This window comes from Prinia subflava, chromosome 11, assembly GCF_021018805.1.
Source record: "Prinia subflava isolate CZ2003 ecotype Zambia chromosome 11, Cam_Psub_1.2, whole genome shotgun sequence".
NCBI classification, from domain to species: Eukaryota; Metazoa; Chordata; class Aves; order Passeriformes; family Cisticolidae; genus Prinia; species Prinia subflava.
The window spans coordinates 19,482,772-19,502,349 of NC_086257.1; the positions used below are offsets into that span (position 1 = coordinate 19,482,772).

The window sequence follows — 19,578 nt, forward strand, 5'->3', positions numbered from 1 at the left end:
AATTTTCTTGTGAGATAGATAATTATGTGTTAACAATAATATAATCACCATTAGTAGCCGTGTTAGTCCTCTCTTTTTATAGACAGAAGCTCATGCCCTCATAATAAACAGCTTGCTGAAGGCCACATGAGGAGTTTTCAGGACTCTGATTAGGGAGAGAATCAGTCCTGGCTCTGTCCTCCCCTCACATAAAAAGCAGAACAATGTTAGCATAATGAAAGAAAAGCAGAGTTTAAGGAAAGGGCAAGAAAGAGAAATCTCCTTCAGGTTGGCTGGATTCTTGGACTGACAGGAAATATTTAAAAAATATGTGACAGAGATCAAGGTAAATAACAAATATTGTACCTTTTGTACTTGTGCCTTTATTTACTCTGCAGTAATTACACCAAGTAATGTAGATTACATTATGAATCACTATGACGCTTACAAGACTGAATTTTTTGCAACCACATCCTGAGCCTGTGAGATAATCTGTTTGATGTCCTACGAGGACCAGATACATCTTGCTTGAAACTTCAGAGGTGCAAGAGCAGCTGGGACACACCCTTTTTCGTAACCGTGTTAAAATAAAACAAGTTTGGATTTGCTCAGCCACTGTAGGATGTAACATCTGAGTTACAAGCCTGCTGTGAAGGGAGCTTTGCCATAACCTCAGAGTTAACAGGGGCCTCTCTTCAGTGTTTCTGTCTGAGAAGTAACATTTTCTTTCCATCTTAAAAAATGTACATATTTACATATGCAGAAAAACCCCAAAACCCAAAAAATCCACCAAAACAAAATAAAACCCACAATCTTCAGCAAATTATTAAAGCTGAAACACAAATTTGTTCCCATGCCTGTAACAACCCCAGTTCACACTGAAGCTACAGTGCTGCACCTGCAATAACTAAACCCGCTGAGGTCAGCCCGTGTCACTTCCAGAGTGAGGTCTGTATCAGCTTCTTTCCATGCTCTTCACTCATTTTTCTCCTCTTCTTGTGTGAAACCTCCACCAATCTTCCTGGGGTTGAACTGTGGATAGCGAGGGATCATATTCAGCTTTTATTTTGTCCTCCCTCTTGTGCAAAGAGCCACAGTGGGAGCTCAGGTGGGCAGGGACAGTCTCTGGCAACAACAGCCCTCCATGGGCAGGAAGGCCTTGGCACTGCACCAACAAACCCACTGGTTTTCCTCTCAAAAAAAACCCAACAAACATAGGGACCATGCAGCCCAGTAGAGGCCAAGGTACAGGAATCTGGTGCAGGGGGCTTGAAGGAGCTCAAGCAGTGGGCATCTCTTATTTTCCTTTAAGAATCCATTCCTCTGGCACTGATCTGGGAGCTCTCCTTGGTGTGGCATGCTCACACACTCATCTGTGTTTCTCTTACAGCCTTTGGGGAATGATGGGCCTCTGGGTGGGAGGTGGGCAGCAATAAAACAGTGAGGCCAGACTCTGTTTGGTAGGCATCTCCATCCTGCAGCAGTCCTGACCTTGGTCATCTGTTCTACTTTTTGGGGTCCTGTGGTAGATTTTGAAAATATCAACGTGAACTTGCCCCTGTGCAGAAGGGGCTCGGGCCAGCAGCCGTGTCCAGCAGAAGCTCTGTGCACCAGGGAGGTGCTGAACAGTTCCCATGCCTGAACACCAAGTTAGAGCTGAACATGCTCTGAGCAGCACAGCCCGTGTCCTGAAACTTCTGAAAGAACCAATTCCTGCCTTTGGATCACACAGTTCATCAGCTGCCTGTGAATGAGGGGCTTCTCACCTGGTCATGCTGCTCCTCTGCTCTTGCTGTTTATTCTGGGAAGCAGAAGCCTCCCAAATCGATCTGGTAAGTGTATCAACGAGATGATTGTTTTTGGATTGACTCCTCCCTGGCTTATGGACATCTACAAGGTTATCTGTGTGTGTAAGCTTCACAGCAACAAAAGTAGTGATGAAGCTAGTGGTACTGGGATGTTAATCACCAGTGTTGGACTTTTTTTATCAGATATGATCAATAAATGATAAATCACCAATAATTGTGTGCTAAGGTGGGGCAGAATATGCTCCCTACTCAGAAAGAAGCCCTTTTCCAGCATTTCCTCTCCTGCAAAGAGTCATTGTCAGCAGCCTCAAAAGGAATAAAACCAGTGCCTTCAAACCAGTGAACCTCCATTTCCTTTCTCAATATGCACAATACAAAGTCAAATAATTTAGAGGGGTTTTAAAATTTTGTTTGGTTTGTTTGTTTGTTTGTTTTAATGTTGATATCTTCCTTAAATTAAGGAAAAAAGAAAATGTGCTAAGAGTATGAAGGCCTCCAGGCCTGTCTGTTCAGTGCTTCCGATCCAGAGCTCTCCATCACAGGGAAGTCACGGGGAAGGCTCGGTGGAATGCCAGGGTGTGGGTGTACCTGCTCTTTAGGATTAAAGTGCCCTTGTGGGTCACGTTAATCCACTTCGGGATGCAAACTGACAAAAGCATCCTCGTGGGGGATCCATCCTTGTGGGGAGCCGGGTCCCTCCGTTGCCCTGCCAAGCCCGGAGCTCCTCTGTGGGAGCCCAATGGTTCTTCCGTTTAAATCCACAGGGTTTAAGTCCACAGGGTTTAACCGGGGTTTGCCTGCATTTCAGAGGCACTATGGTAATTTTTATGAGGAAAAACACGGAGGGAAAGTGTTTGCCTGGTGCTGCCCAGCGCGGTGCTGAGTCACTGCCCTTCCTCAGCCAGGGCACCGGCACCTTCCTGCTGCTGTGCTTGTGCAGGATGGTGTCAGCACGCCCAGGCTGGGGGAGCCCCATGTAAACCACGGCTCCAAGTGAACAGAGAGCCTTCCTGGTTGTTTATTTACACACTGCCAGCTCCACTCTGGCACCTGGGCTGCGTGTGGACTACGCTTGATCTCTTCATCCGCTTCCTGCTGGTGCCCCGCTGCGCCTTCAGTCTCGCTCCGATCTGCACAAGATTTATGGATGGACATTATATAGATTTAACACAATAGCACGGGTTTTATTATTTGCTGGAAAAATGTTAATAAACCCCAAGTATTACAGATGCATTTTAATCCCTGAAGTGATTTTTGAGTAGAATGCATGAATTATTAATTGTTGTTATTGTTATTATTGCAGTGCATACCTACCTCACAGGGCATTGCGAGGATTAATTAATTCTTGTAAAGATGTAAAAGGCCGTATAGGTGTCAAGGGTTATGACTAAAGTGCTTTGAAAATGGAAACCACTCTGCAAGTGCCAAGTATTATTATTTATGGAGTCCAGGCAGTGTGCTTGGTGCTGTGCAAACACTGGACCAGTTATTGCAAATATTTGCTTATATGTGCTTGGTAGGCCGAGCACTCCCTGTTACGAGTCATTTCAACTATTTTAAGGATGCATCTTAAAAATATGGGTGTGAGAAGACTTTCCAGTCATTGGCACGACAGAGCCACTGGCCGTGAGCAGCTGTGTCACTGAAGAACTTCAAAAGCACACTTTTATTCAAACACAGGGATGAACCCAGACCTCAGATGTGCTCCAGTTATACATCTGAAAGTTAGGGTTTTGTGCAATCTTTCTTGCCGCTTTGGGAAGGGAAATGTAATAAGAGTTATTGTTTAGAAGTGGCTCTCCCAGAAGGCAAAGCCAACTCCCAAGCTCAGCTCACTCACCGAACAATGTGCTGTAAACCACAACCTGCTCAACTGCCCCGTGTTACCCAACATCCGTTCTTGGAAACCTCTGAAAGTGAGAACCTCCTGCCCACACGCTCTGGAAGTGTCCCCTGTAGCTCTGAGTCCAGCTGCACATTTGGGCAAGAGAACTGCAAAGGCTAAAGCTCATCACAGAGAGCGAGAGGCCTTTGTGCAGTCCTGCGGCGTGTTCGTCTTCATGAAAAAAGGGAAACCAGAACAAAATGGATGGGGAACAACTATTAAAGCACAGACCTGCCAGAATGCACTTTGTAGATGCTGCTGAGCAGAACTTTTCCTCAGGAAATAGCCCAGTTGAGCACGTCATCGTGTTAAAAAAGAGAGCCTGGCACCCCCAGAGCCGCGACTGAACATTTGGAGAACACCAGAGCACGGATCCCTTCAGCCAGATGACTTCAGCTCAGCACGGTGTCGCTGCTCAGCAGATGGATGGCAAGACAGTGTCTGTGGTTCCTGAGGGCCAAACAACGCACACGTCAGGGATTCTCCTGCCCTTGTTTCTCACACAAGCTTTCTGAACGTCACACCTCTCATCCCACTTCATGGACTTCTCACATATCCTTCTTTAGGGCCCTGCTGTCCCTCGGTCCCCCAGAAGAGTTCCCTTTCCTCTTGCCTTAGGCTATGTGCATATTCCCTTCCCCTTCCTCCACACACTGTTACTGCTTATCTTCTTTCACCTGGGAAATAACTCACAGTATCAAGAGGTCAAACTCCATTAGAAGCATGGACACATCTAAGATTGTAATGCGTGAATGTGTTAATGAGTGCCTTGCCACTTTTCCTTCCCCTCTAAAATTTCTTGACTTTCAGCAAATTTTGAAGCTGGACTGCATATACTCTTCAAAATTATCACCTCTTTACATACCTAAAGCAGACAGCTTACACACCATTAGTGAAAATGGTGTGTAAGCATTTGGGCCACCAAAATCATTACCAAAATAATGCTGGACACCAAGTGATTTGCAATTACAAATATGCTTCCTGGTTTTGTAGAGAATTAGGTTTCCTTACATAATTCTGGCCTCTTCAAGCAAATGGTCTGAGGCCTAGGGTTTTCTCAGAACTAAATAATTTTGCATTGCAATGCAATGCAAAGCAAAAAAAAAAAAAAAATCTGCTTTCTGCAAGTGTTTAAATCTTTTTCTTCATAAAGGAAGGAAAAATGCATGAATTTGATCTTGAAGAAAATGACTATTATGAGGGGATCCTCCACCCAGAGACCCACTCAAGGCTTTGTGGAGCTGATGCAGCCCATCTGCTCATGCAATGATGCTCAGGTAGGCAAAACCTGCCTATGGTATATCCCAGGTGTTAGACTGAAAGTAAAATCCAGAGCTGCTGCCTTAGGACTAGCATAATTCCCTGGCAATGCCAAGTAATAGCCACAAAAAAAAAAAAAAAAGAAAAAGAAAAAAAAACCCTAAAAAAACCCCCATTCATGGCCATCTCTTTATCCACTGCCAGCTGCAGTGAAATCGAGTTCTGAAATTGAGGGTGGTGATGTGGATGCCCTATTGGAGCAGCACCAGGGCTGGGTTGGGGTGCATGGAGAGCCTTGGAATGACCCAGGATCACATCGGATGTTGTCACCGGATCCATGCAGGGTTTGTGGTCATTGGGACACAGCACGGGTGCCAATGTCCGGACATGAGAGTGCTGGAGCATCGCCCAAGAGTGTGAAATGCTGTTGCAAAACCATTTCGAGATGGAAAGGGCTGCCTGGTGACGAATGTGGTTTTGATTAACAAAGCTCGCTTTCAAAAAACAAACAATGCGGCCATATAGATGACAAACATCATTTCTGTTGTAGAAACGAGCAGCACCCAGGTAGGACATGGCATTAGCGCTACGGAGGATTATTTTCATTAAATGAAATGACAGGGCGGAGGTGGTAGCGGGGTGCTGGATCCCGGTGCCATCGCCAACCGCGACGGGCTGAGAGGAGAGAGGCAAAACCACCATGTTACATCCTGCATTTACATAAGCTCTGTTGGCAGCGCAGTTTAATGTCTTTCCTAGAAAAGCTCCGCGGCCTGGGGCCTGCCGTGCCCGGGCAGCCTCCCCTTCGCCTCCCTCCCTGTGCCCGCGGCCGCCTCCCCTCCCGCACCGCCGGGGAACGGCTCAGGGAGCGCATCCCCCTCCCCGACCCCCGCGCTGGGCTTGTGTGGCCGGGCCGGGCCGCTCCTCCTCGCCTGGCCTCGCCTCCCGGCTCCGCTGCTTCCCTTCCTCCTCGCTTCCCTCCCTTCCTTCCCTTCCCTTCCCTCCGCCGGCGCCCATTTCGGCGCGGCCGGGCACCCGGAGTGTCTGCGGGCCGCCGGCTGCTCCGCGCCGCTTGGCTCCTTCCCCCAGTAACAGCTCCCACATTCCGCCCCGATCCCTCCTCAATCTCAATCACACACACACATATTACTTTTTTTTTTTTTCCCCTCCTTCCTCGGGACTTAATCTCCAGTCCCCCCCCCCACCCGCCCTCCCCACCCTCCCCTCCCCCGGCCCCTGGCTCGGATATAATTGAATATCACAGCGCTACGCGCTGGGTATTTTTTTTCCTTCCTCCTCCTGTGTGTGTGTGGTGGTTTTGTTGTTTTTTTTTTTTTTTTTTTCTTCTTTCCCCTGGTGTTTTTTTTTTCTCCTCCTCCTCTCGGTGTGGACACCTTAAAAATACATATTATATGTATATATTACCGATAACTCTACGCGTGTACACACACACACTCACACAGGCAGGGATGTGCGCGTATATACACGCGGCGGTATAAAACACACGGGAGGAGGAGAGACAATCCAGGGTGAATTCCTCGTGCCTCCATTCCCTGGGAAAGGGGGGAGCAGCCGCTGGCAAGGTAAGAACCGGGGGGCTCCGAGCCCCGGGGGCGGGCAGGGGCCGCGGTGGGGGTGGGGGGCGGCCGCCCTGTTTGTGTCGGTGGAGGCGGGAGGGGGATGGGACCAGAACGCCTCTGTGACCCCCTCCTTTTTATTAATATGTGTGTATATACATATATATATATATACACACACAGACACACATATATGCACATATTTATCCCTTCCCCTCCCCCACCCCGCGCCGCCGGCTTCCCCTCCCCCACCCGCCTGCATTTTTTTTAATTAAAAAAAAAAAAGAGAGGTTTAATGGAGCGGGGGATGGGGGGGACACCGGCCTCGGCAGCGAATGGCACACGGGAGCCATGGCGAGAGGCCTATTTTTAGCCCGATTTGTGTGGAAGAGCGGCTTCCCCTCCCCCCTTCCCGCATATTTACTTATGGGGGGGAGGGGAAGGGGGGGCAGGGCCGGGTCGGGATGGGGGAGGGGAGGCCCTGCCCCTCCCCCACTCCCGGAGTTCTCCCCGGTCCGCTCGTGGGGAGGGGACAGACCCCCACCCCGGGTCACCCCCGGTGTTCCTCCCCAGAGCCAAGTTATTGATCACTTCTCCGCCTGAGTTCAGGGCGGAACGTGCAATACCCCGCGGTGGCAGCGAGCGGGCCCGGTTCGGGGTGTAAAATAAGCTTTTATTTTCCCATTTCACAGCGTCTCTCCTCGCCCTGTCCGAAACCCTGGTGTAAATTGTGTGTTGCATCAATTAGAGGGGCTCGCACGGTTGATGCAATGTGTGTACTGTTTTCTCCGTGGAGGATTTAAGTCCTGAAATAATGTGGCTTGTTATTGTTGTACCCTCGAAAGGGTTAAAATTTATCGTGTTGTTCCAGGTGAATTTAATCTTTCATCACCGAATTTCCTTTTAAGGCAGCTTGACAGAATAAAAGTCTCTTCCTCGCTTGTCTTTATCCCCAGAACAGCAAAACTTTGTCTGTGCTTTATGGCAGGGGCTGGTTGCTGCAGATGACACGTGAGTCTGGAGGAAAGTTTGGTTTGTAGGTCGCTGTGTAGGAAAGTGAAGTTTGCTGGTGAAGTTTTTACTACTCTCCAGTGTGCTCGACTTCCTCGTTTTCCTGTCTGTGTAAATCAAATTCCTAGCTGATTTATGGGGGAGGGGATCACCAAACATATTCCTTCCTTATTGTTAAGGCATGTGAGGCATGATCAGGAGAACCAGGTCTTTGTTGCATAAAAAAAGAGAGTGTTGTGGGCTTGTCTGACTCGCTTTGCTGTCCTTTCGTGCTAAAATAAATGTCTGAGCACGCTGTGTGCATGAACGAGGTTCTTTGCAGTTGGTGGTCTCTACCCTTTGGGTGTTGTGAGTTGTGCTCCTTTAGCAGTGAGGGCATCACATGCAAGGTTGGTGTTTGGGGTTTGGTTGTACCTGGGCTTTGGGGCGGTTTCGTGCCCTCGAAGTGCTCTGAGTAACCCAAAGTAACTCTTGTCCATTGAGGCTCACCTTGGGTTTGGGGCCTTCCTTTGGACGTGTGTGTTAATGAGCTTTTCGGAATACATTCCAAGTGAAGACTGGACCTGCAAACTCCTGTGTGTGTCCTTAAATTTAAGCGAATGGGTATGTGTTTGTGGATCAGCTGTGAAGGGTTTTTTGCCCTTATCCATTGAAAAAAAGGGGCTGGTGATGGTGCTTAGGGCACAGGTGGCCCCCTGTAATTGGTAGAAACAAACTTTCTGTGGTTTTCTGTAGTGTGGTGTTTTTTTTTATTTTCCTTTGTTTTTGTTTAAGGTCTAGTGGAATGGTAACATTTTTTATTATTTACCTAAGGTCACCTGAGCCAGTGCACTGTTGCTGTCTTAGGTTTTCTTGGGGGAAGTTGGATTTTCTCCATGAGAACCGTGTGTTCTGGCACTATGTCTTGGGACCGTGGTGGCCTGCCTCCCAAACTGTTGTTGGGAGCACCTGGAGAACACTTAGCTCTCATTCCTTGAGGAAAAGAGAAGGAATTGTAATTTCAATGTATGAAAGGAGTTGGGATTTGGCTTTTGGACTTCATAAATTATTTTTAAGACTGTGCAAGAGTGTATAGGTTTTGTTTGTTTGAATGTGCACAGCCATAACGTGTATGTAGCATAAAGAACACAATAATTACAGAAGATTCTGTTGCTTAAGCATTTTTCCTCCCTTCAAACAGGTAGTTAAGATTTTTTTTTCTGTGAGTTTCTTTTTTAATATGACTACTTCTTTCAGTTTTACTCTATATATGGTAATTATTGATGTTTGTGTAATGCTTTGAAGTTGTAAGGCAGGGTATAAGCGCTAAATACCCAACAGCAATACTTCATAGTCATTTTCCCTTCATGAAAGAGTTTGATGCTAAAAAGTGCTACAGCCCTGAGCATCAAGAGGCTCTGGGTGGATTAGGGGAAATGGCCAAAATTGCTGATAATGTTGTTTTCAGATAATAGTTTTAAGTTAGGAAGAACAGATCTGAATAATGTACAGCAAACTGAGTTATTTTACCTAACTTCATTTTCGTCTGGAATTTAATAGAACGGGCACTTCGTATTTGAGTCAGAACGTGTTTGCTGTTTCAAGTTTTGTAGTGGCAGTAAAGACCCACATTCTACAAGGATGTAATCGTGCAGAAGTCAGGAAGTGCTGTAAAACACACAGCTCTGTGAACATCGGGGTCTCGTTCAGCTGAATGAGCTCTGCAGCTGTCTGGGAAGCTGCTCCCAGAAGTTGGGTGTGTTTTGTATTAGCGGTGGGCAGTAGGAGGTGAATCTTTCATTACATGGATGCTGTTTTGGTACAACAGCACTGTAAAGTGTTTTGGGAAGGCTGAGGTAGTGGCCGGTGTGACATCTTTTCATGACTAATTCCTCTGTTCATTGGGAGTCCCAAGTGATCGTCACTCCTTGAGTTTTTGCTTGCTTTGCCTGTCTCTTCTGTCCCCCCGGTCCCACAGCTGCTGAGGACCGTGGTGTCTGTGTGAATTCTGACACCTTGCTGGTGAGGACACTGCTGGCAAGCAGAGGAGAGACAGACACAAACCTCCTGCCAGCTCTTCCCCATCCCAACTGGGAGAGGATGGTGGTGGAGTGGTCTGGTCTGTGCTTTAGGACAGGGTGTGCTGCAGGTCGGTGTTGTGTCGATACTGAAATATTGTGATACTGAGATATATCGTACCCAAGTGTGATTCATTCATAATCTAATTCATGTTGTTCATATTGAGTGGTGTGGTGCTGGTCTGTGTGCTGACCATCCTCAGTGGGTGTGTGTCTGCACATGTGTGCACCCAGAGTTCAGGGTGTAATAATGACTGTATTTAATGCCCTAAACATCAGCTCATGCAAGTAGCTGCAGGTTGGGAGAGAAGTGAAAGTGTGTGTGCACACTCTGTAATTATGCTTGTTTGGCTCCTGCAAAAAGTAACTGCTCTGAGAATATACTCATTGCCTGCTCATTTTTAAATACAAATTCAAGTGTTTGTGTTAGGTGAAGAAGTGTCAGTAGCTTCCCATTAAGAACTATGATTGACAGCTCCTCTCTCTTTTTGAGTTGCGTTGCTGCATTAATGTAGTAGCTTCAAATTAACAGGTGATGAAGAAACCATTTCTATGTTCCTTTTGTTGATTTAGCTACTCCTGTCCCAAATGTGCTTAGTTTTTTAGGTGCTAAAGTATGAAGTTAGATGGTCTTAATTCTGTAAAGTCACTTAATAACAAGTGACTTTACTAGGAAAAGGTTCATCCAGTGATCCCGAGCAGAGTAGATGGAGACCGCTTTATTCATTTCATAATTGGTTTCTTCTGAGATAAAGTGTGACAATGAATTGAAGAATAAGGAGTATCTTTTGATATGAAATTGTAGGGAATATATTGGCTTTTCTTTAATTTTGCAAAATTGAATTAGCTAACCGGAGGTAAGAAGCAGTGAAAATGAGGCAGCATAGCTGTCACTTTGGGAGAGTTGATTGCTTGAGTGAAAAGGTTTGGAAGTCTGGTCTGGAAATTGCCAATTTGTATAAAAACTGGCAAACTTCTTAGGGTTCCGTCTTGTGGTATCTAATCCAAGATGAGAAGGCCCTTTCCTTCCTTCTTGTAAAACAAGGCTGAACTTGTTTATACAAAATGCCCTAGAGTCTTAGTGGCCTTGTTTGAGCTCAGGTTAAATGTTCCTTTGATTCTGAAGGATCTACAGAACTGTAACTCAGCTTACACTCTGAAACCTTTAATGCCTCACCACTTACCTTTCTGTGACATCCTTTAGGCTTAACTTTTTATATTGATAAGGAGCCTTAAAAATAGTTCTTCCTTGATGAGAAGTGGTCCTTCCAAGCTGGAGGTTATGTAATTGTAGGGGGAATGCACACACTGGTTGGGTGTGTAGGATTTTGGTGGCTTGGCTAGCCAAGGAGTGAAATTGCTGTTGTTGCAGCTTGCCCCTGCTCACTTGCTTCTTGGATGGGCTGATTGCAGGGAGAACTTCTGAGTGTATTTCCTTATCTGTATAAATAGTAATCAGAAAGTCTGGTGAATTGGTGTAGCATTCTGAAGAACTTACTGAAATAAGCTCTGAAGTGGTGAGGGGGAGCATTACGGAATTGCTTGGCCAACACATACAACATCTTCCTAAGAGTCTCCTTTTACTTTGAATGTAATTGTGCGTGGCCAAACCCGGTGCTGAGTGCAGATACTGAGGTCCTTTGGAATATGCTAGCTGGGATGCCAGAAGAGACTTCCCTAGGTCTGCTCTCAGCCTAACACGCCATTTTTGAGGATGAGTAACTCAGGCAGATTGGGTGTCAACCTGGCTGTGTGGTTCAGTGCCTGCCTGTGGCCGTTCCTGGTGCTCTGAGTATCCTGCTTATCTCCAGGAGCTGGAGGTGTGGTGGCAGTGGGCATCTTGCTCCTGAATTTGTCCTGTAGTTGTGCTTGGTGCAAGCATGACTCGTCTTAAGAAGAGTGTAAGCTGGCATCTGCATCTCTAAAGTAAGATATTAATAGTTTTATTTTCAAAGATGCTGAGTCCCTGCAGTTGCATGTGAAGTTGGCAGTCTCTGTGTGTGCTTAGCATTTCTAAAAACCAACTCTTGTGTGTGGTTTGCCGGCTTCTGCAAGCTCCCGTGAGGGTGTAGTTTCTGTTCCTGGGAGCAGTATTAGTAAAAGGCTATGTTGTGTGCTCTGACTTGTGTTTATTGTTGTAATTCTGAAGTCTCCATGTTGCAGAGGAGCAATCTTGCTTACTAGTAATGTCTAGCAGTAAAAAATCAGAATCATCCAGAGAAAACAGTTGTGTAGGTTTTTTTGGTTTATGATCTGAGGCTCTGTTCAATCTCTGTTCAGTGTCAGTGTGTTACAGGCACTCTCTGGGTGTCATTTTGGATCGCTGGAGGTGTGTTGCTGGAAGTTTTGGCTGGTGGGGTGTGAGGAGCAGACCTTCCCTTCCACCTCAGCAGGGCAAGAGTTTTTGCCAGCCTGGCAGGGCAGGCGAGCATCTGTCCCTGCAGAAGTGGTTGTGCTCCTTTTAGCCTGTTGGGGGTTTGGGGAATGATTCAGTCGCTTCTCTGGCTGCACACAGAGCTCCCTCTCACCCCACTGACGTCAGGCTGATGGTAGATTTTTATGAATTGGGACTGTGAAAGTGGAAGCTTTGCTCCGTGCCTGTTGGTGGTGACCAGAGAGCTACAGAAAAGATCTCTGTGCACGCTATTCCTGGAGCATTTTTCCAAGGTTATGAGTTAAGGGTCAAATATTTACTGTTTGTGAAAATGTAGTGCTAAATTCTATGCCCAGTGCCAAAACCACAGAAATTGTCAAGCTCTAGAGCCCTAAATAGAACCTATCCGAAAAAGTCTCATCCATTTGACATTAACAATGTTAAAAGTTCAGGCTCTTCACATGGGTGACTTACAGCCAACAAACTGAGTGAGGACTCATGGATAGTGAGCACATGTGAGGCAGATTTCAGTCCCCTGATGGTTCCCTAAAAGTATCAGGCAAAGAAGAGACAGTTTGATTTCCTGGAATAAGTTGCCTAGGCTGGCCGAGGAGTGGAATAACAAGTTTCATAGCTCTTTAGTGGTTTTTGGACAGATTGATTCATGCTGGAGTGTCAGCATGACTTCTGAAAATACAAATCTGCTTTGTAAAAACAGTGTTAAAATGGTGCCGTTATTTTTCATTTATTATTGATATTGGTCTAACTTACAGTCCTATTGGGCAAATGAGCATTTTTGCCATTAATTTCAGCAATTGGGAAAGGAGCTTACCTTAAAATACTGATTGATCTTAAGAGAGATGAGTGAGTCTGACTCTCCCTCCCTGCTTCCTTGTCTCTCTAGCTCACAGTAAGCATGAGAACTTTTCCTCTTTTAGGTTATGTCTAAATTTGTGGGGGAAAAAATAGTTTTGATATTGCATAGACCTATGGGGGAAATAACAAGAGATCTGGGTCAAAAAAGTAGGACGTGCAAGATTTAGAAGCTGTTGAAGTGTATTTATTTGTCCTATATTAGGTTAAAGGAAGTATTGGTGCTCTCAGTTTGGCAACGTGTCCTTCAGTCCGAGGTGTGCTGTAAAGGGAAGACAACTGTTAAACAATGATTCACCACTAATTTTTATATGGATGTCCACATTCTTCTCTAGTGCAGAAATTTCTGCTTGTGTATCAACACAAGCACACTTTCCTAAATACAGACCCTTGGAGATAAATTTTAATTGGGAAGTGCTTTGTAAAAATATGGATTTTTGCCATGATGATGTTTGTTCTTCTGTAATGTGTTTACTTTGGGGTTACATTTGTTCAGATTTTATACTTTTTAACATACTTATGTTAAAAGCAAAGTTAGCATGAATATAGATGAAGGAAAATGAGGGACGGTGTTGTCAAACATTTATTTATGCTGACATCAGATAAATTGTGCTAGAAACATATCTTGTGTAGCAATGGTTTAATTGTTTCCCATTGCTAGTGCAACAAAATTGGGGTTTATAGAAGTGGGATCTGTACTTGCTGAACAACATGAATATTTTCCTGATGCCGGCATTGTACCTGATTTTCCACTTTATTTTGAATGCACAACTAAATTTCACAATCTGGTGTCTTGTTTAGACTAAGTATCTAGCATTGTGGGCATGAAAAAAGTCATCAAAACGAAACTTCAATATGTTGAGTTGTGATAAAACTTGAACACAAATACAATGAAACAACCTACTAAGCAGTTTTGATGAGTTTGATCTGATAGCTGATTAACAGAAACCAACTTATTTTTCTTTTTTTTTTTAAACAGCTTTTGCCTTTATTGTAAATATTTGTCACAGTTTGAGTTGTAAGAAAAATGCTTTGTATTTCTGTGACTGTCTTCCAGGGCAGATTGTGAATGGCCTTTGATTACGTTAGAAGTATCAATGTTGTCTTGCTGTTGGCAAAATCCATATTAGTTGGTCCTTCTGCTGTCTACACGTGCAAGGTTATTTTGATACAGATTAGTTATTCCTAGTTCATCAAGGCCCTTTGTGAGATTCTTTCTTACAGTATGCATAATACACATTAAATATGTTAGCAATTAAGTTTTAAGAGTCTCTTCCATTAAATTAAAAAAAGCCTTCTTGGCTACTGGGTAATCCCATTGAGGTGCCTGGGCACCACAGCCCTCCCAGGTGTATTATTTTCTGGTAAGATGGGCATTGCTTTTGTCTTAAGAAATGAACCTTCTTTCTGTGGTTCTGTGGGCTGGTTGTGAAAGCATTAAATTCAATTTTCCCAGCAGTCTGCTGTTGTCCTGGTGCCTGGAACACAGCTGGGGTCCTATGTTAGAGAGATACTCACTGCTTGCATGTTCTGGGGACTTTTAGAGATACTGTGTGTATTGACAGAAATGGTGGGAAAAATTAAAAAAAAAATACACAAAAGATAAAGGGATAGAAACTTTCAGAGGTAGCCAGGGAAAACACTTTGGATGTGTTTTGACTTGCTCTTTGACGCTAGGGATGACTTCATACGCGAGGCTTGGAGGGTATGTGAAATGCAGTGTCAGACTCAGGCTAGGAGAGCATCCCTTACGTAGGCTGAGATTTGTCTGTTGTGCCAGCACCAAAGCTTGTGTATGTTGGACACTGCTGCAGAGCTCCAGAAAGCTCCATTGATGGTGTTAGAATATGTGAAATTTCATTTGCCTGCTTAATGTGCCTCCCACTTTCCCAGCTGTGGCCTGTAACTACCTGCTTGTAGAAGGGAGTTTTTTCAAGGTGAAATTAAAGAAATGCACAGGTTTTAAAAACACATTCAGAGATCAGGTTAGTCAGATTTCATTTGTGTTAATGTTCCTGTAAATGGTGGAAGTTTGGAACTGCAATGTACTTCCGTGTGCCTGTTGCTGCCTACTTGTATTTGTTAATCTGGTGCTGCTGGGCTTACTGCTGTTCTGTGTAATTAAAATAACCCCCCAAGCTTCCCCTTGTGTGATAAAAAGACAAGTGGTGCAAGGTTGTGCTGCTTTTTTCTTTCTGAATTAACCCCTTCCAGCTGTCAGGGTGGCTCTGCCTCCTTGTCCGTGCTGTAGTGGAAAAGTTGCAAATAAATGTAGTGAATTTTGTGTCCACCATAACAGTTTGCACCATTTTATTTTAACCCCTTCCTAAGAATTGATTTTTCTAATAATTCGCTGCCTATTTTTTCCTTGGGCTTTCTCTCTCCTTTTTGTTATTTTGGACTTTTCTTTTGCGCTCTGTTCTCTTGTCAGTCCTCTAAATCAAATTGGTGCCTTTTTGTTTGTGTTCTCTGGGTTTTCTGTCTCTGCTTTCTTCTTCTTTCTCAAAATATTAGTTAAGTTTATATACAGGACTTGGTCATAGGTAGCCCTCTTGAAGTGGAGGGGTTGGATGGGTTTGGATGATGCAGCCTGAGTCAGTGGTGGAGCAGAACCTGCTGGGGAATTCTCATTTTCCTGTGCGTTCCCCTGGCAGCGGGCAGGAGGTGAGCGAGGGGCCTGCCTGCGGGCACATGGCTGGTTGGGATGGGCACACAGGGCAGGAAATGCAGAGGACAAATTTTGGCAGTGCTTTTGTATGATAAAAATAATCTTGGCTGTAGGCATAGCATTGATCCAACTCTTGATGAAGTCAGAGGGAGGCTTTGGAGGGAGTTGGCGTGAGCGTTTAGTACAGACACGAAAAGCTAAGGAAGCTGGAGTGAGAACCTCGGCACAAGGTGGGGTTGGCTTTGGGCTTTTCAAAATAAGGGGTTTTATGCAAGAAGTTTTTATTGACATTGTGACTTAAAATTAGTGAAAACAAAGTCAGTCATCGTGAAATCAGTAGCGGCCTTATCTTATTGTTTTTATTGTGGGTAGTGTTGACAAGTCACATGCCCCATTGTTCTGGGTGAACAAACAGGGCTTTGAGGCTGCGAGCTGGGACGTGCGCACAGGCGCCTTTGTCCTGTGTGGAGCTGCGACTCCGGAGTTGAGAGATTTGTCTTGAAAGAGTTCACATCCAGGAACTGCATGATAAAATACTCCCTCGCTTGATATCTAAGCACCGTTTTTGTTTTGTGTCTTGTCGTCCAGAACCTCAGAAAATAAACACAGGTGACTTGATGGATCATAAACTCTCTCCTACCTCGTTGCCCAGCAAAACTGTGGATAGCAGGCTTGTGTTCTGGCTCTGGAGTGGATGTGCTTGGGACAGAATGCAGAATGTGCTTTTGAGAAAGTCAGTAAAAGATTTTTGCTTTAAAGCCTTCCAGGTGTAAGTCCTTTACCACAAAGCTGGTGACGCTTGAGACAGTAGTGAACGTCACCTCTACTGAAGTCACAGCTTTGTGGATCCCCTGTAAATTACTCATGCCGTTTATAAATCCCTGGAATCAGGATATGTGTAGTGTAACTAAGATGGATGCAGTAGAGACTGGCTGCAGGAGCAGACTTGGCACGTGTGGGCTGTGGATGTAGTCATCCAGCCGTATCTGGGGGAGAATTCCATTGAAATTGCTGTGAGTTTTGCTTAAGGAAGAGCAGAAAGATTAGTCTTCCCTGCCTACAGTAATTTTTATTATGTTGTTGTTTTTAATACATCTTAACAATGCCTGTGTAGCTCATTGTCTGGCCCAGTATTTTTGATTTGTAGAAAAAACGTGGTTGTGAGGTTTTTTTCTTTTTTCTTCTTTTTTTTTTTAAATCAGCTTATAGTCTTGCTTTTTCCTGTTTGGAAACTGATGCTTGCAGTGTGTTTCATACTTATACAGGACTGTTCACCAAAATGATCTGGGATTGTCAGAGCTCCACAGTAGATATTACTAAGTTGCTTTCATATGTAACGGCACGGAAGGTGGTAGAAACTTTTAAGCTGGTAGAAATTCTCATAGCAATCTTGACTGCGTGTCGACAGTGTCAGCTGTGTGTCCATCTGCTCTCTGGTATTAGAAAACTTCCCCAGTTTGGGTGGTTTGCAGGCAGTCTGTAAAATACTGCTTTAATTTCGTTGCAGAATGAATGGCAAACTTCTGGCATCCTAATGTGGGTGTAATAGAGCAATGGAATATATTCTGTGGGTTACTGCTCCAGGTTTTCAGACTTTTTTTTGAGCATGACTGCAGTTTGTTTACACAGTCCCTTCATGGGAACTGCTTGATAGAGGGAATTATGGAATTACTTTCTGGTTACAAATTCCCTCTATACATGTCTTGCTCTGTGGTGGATCCCCAGAGACACACTTCCACTCTCCACACCCACAATTCTGCTTTTCTGAGTTGACCTAATATACGAATATGTAACAGATAACTGTGCTTACTTTATTTTTCATTTACATCACTGAAGATTTTCTGTCCACATAATGATTGGGACAGAAAGCTGGTGTCAGGATTATCTGTTATTTCTGCCACCGTGTGACCTTAGCAAATGGATTAACAAATTTACCCATGCACCAGTGATTTCATACTTAACAGGAGCTTTTTCAGGCCAGTTCAGTGCCCTGAGATCTTCTGGTGAGAGGCTGTGTAGCAGTGTAAAGTGGCTTTTATTTAATTTTTCAGTCTGTGCTTACTTGGACTTTTCAGTTTAAGCAAGTGCTCCATTTTTATTTATAGCTTTTGTGTGTGTCTTTTAGTTTTCTGTTGGACAGAACGTTGGAAATATTTTCTACTAGTGCCAGGACATGTTGGAATTAGGCTACTTGGTTCATAAAGTTAGGCATGTTGGTGTCCTTAGTAACATGGAAATGCAACCTTACATGAAGTTTTAAGATGCCTGCACTTTTTCTGGACCTTGGCAGTGTTTTGGGAGTGAGGAAAGCTGGAACTTTTCTGGTGGAGCCACTTGAGGAATGGGTTTGGAGAGCAGCTACACAAGCAGCCACTTATCCCAGCAGTGGAGGTGGGAAAGGATGTGGTGAGACCCTTGAGCTGACCCAATTCTTGATGGAGCAGAGGCACAAAAAATTTTGTCCTCTAGAGTGGTGTATTGAGTCCTCTGCCATGCTGAGATGGATTTAGGGGTCCTGAAAACATCATCTCTGGAAGGATGTGTTAAACCCAGCAGCTGTTTTGGTGGGGGTGGGGATTAAAGTCCAGGTGGTTTTGCTGCACCAGTTTACAGCCTGACTCCACAAACACTGGCGTTGCTACGGCGAAGGCTGTGGCTGAACCACTGCAGTGAGGTGGGTCAGGTAAGGGTGGGCTGTGAATTTGTTATCTCAGCTCTGCTATCAGGCAGAATCCCACACAGTGCCGTGGGCCAGCTGCTATCTCAGCCAGTCTGTATGTACAGGCTTGTTCTGACTGCTTGGGTTCACCCATACAGAACACAGACATAAATCTTTGACATGTGCATATAATGTCATTTGGGCGAGTCTTCTTTTATAACTTCCTAAATGATTCTTGTTCATAAGTTTAACTATAAACTAATTCACAGGCTTTTATGAAAACTTTTTTTTATGTCCTTTCCTGGGAGTCAGTGGTGTTTTCCTGTTCGGAGGACATTGATTTCTGGTGAGCATTTTCCTTGTCAGTATAGGTGTCTCCTAAAGCACATATTGGTCCTGGCTGTCACAGTGACACTGATGAGCAGATATTCGCTGTTAATTATCTTATTTTCATATGTTGTCTGGACAGTTTTCATCTGCTGAAAAAATGAAATTTTAGGGAGTGTTTTAATTCTGGGGAGCCTCTTCCCTTTGGGAGACATACTTAAAGTTGTATACATTTGGAGTTTGCTATTGTAAGTTGTTCTTCTGTATGGTGACTTTTCTTCTTTTCACTATACTGTACCTTGAGAAGTATCTCTGGTTAATTTGAAAAGAAAGTCCTTCTAGCACTTTAATAAATACCTTAAACTTGGCAAAAATGTATTTACACACACACTGGCAGCATGGGTTGAAGTTAAAAGTGGGAATTTACAGTATGCTCACATTTTTCTTGGAATGACTCCAGGAAGAAAGTGTCTCATTCCTGTTTAGTGTAATATATATCTATATATCAGCTGATATAGCTGTTGGTGTAGTCAAGCCCTAATTGTTTAAAAAAATATCACTTAAGTGTGATTCTTTGGTATATTTAGAAGAGCTGAGTGAAGCCCTTTCTTGGTTGAACCATTTTCTTGTGATCTGAGGCAGTTTACGTGTTCTTCCTAAGAAATATGTTATTGCTCCATTGAAGTCAGTTCAGGTTCTCTGGAAGTAATCCAACCTTCAGGAAAGAAAAATATTAGTGTGCATGTTGAGGGAAGGGGTTTCCCTTTATTTCGGAATTTGCTTGTCATGTGTAGCAAATAAGCCATTTTTGGACACATTAAGGCTCTGTGAAACTAATTTTCAGCGCTGACAGTTTTCTAGTCCTGGGTTAAGCAGAAAGATTTAAATGTAATGTTTCCAATTTTTTTTTTTGTTTTAAATAGGAAGGAATATGTATATTTGCTCAGTTATAATTTGAGTGCCCTGAATGTTTCAGGATAACAGAAAAATGAACAATTTGAAACGCTGAGGACCGTGGGGACTTTTTTTAGCCAGTCATTTGTTTCAGTGTCTGAAATGTTTTGTTGCCAGTTTAAATGTTGGAATTTACGGAAGTAGCC

The 19,578-nt window shown here is 44.3% G+C and overlaps 1 protein-coding gene across 5 annotated transcripts in view; it reads left to right on the top strand.

Moving 5' to 3' along the window:
* Positions 1-6,257: 6,257 nt before the first annotated feature.
* TBL1XR1 (TBL1X/Y related 1) overlaps positions 6,258-19,578 on the top strand; it is a 109,723-nt gene continuing 96,402 nt past the window's right edge. For 2 of the 5 annotated variants that reach the window (XM_063408143.1, XM_063408146.1), the window contains exon 1: positions 6,258-6,515. The gene's annotated coding sequence lies outside the window, so the exon portion shown is untranslated. Of the gene's footprint in view, positions 6,516-7,430; positions 7,521-19,578 lie in introns of those variants that run through there. The other 3 variants (XM_063408148.1, XM_063408145.1, XM_063408147.1) reach the window with 3 other exon arrangements.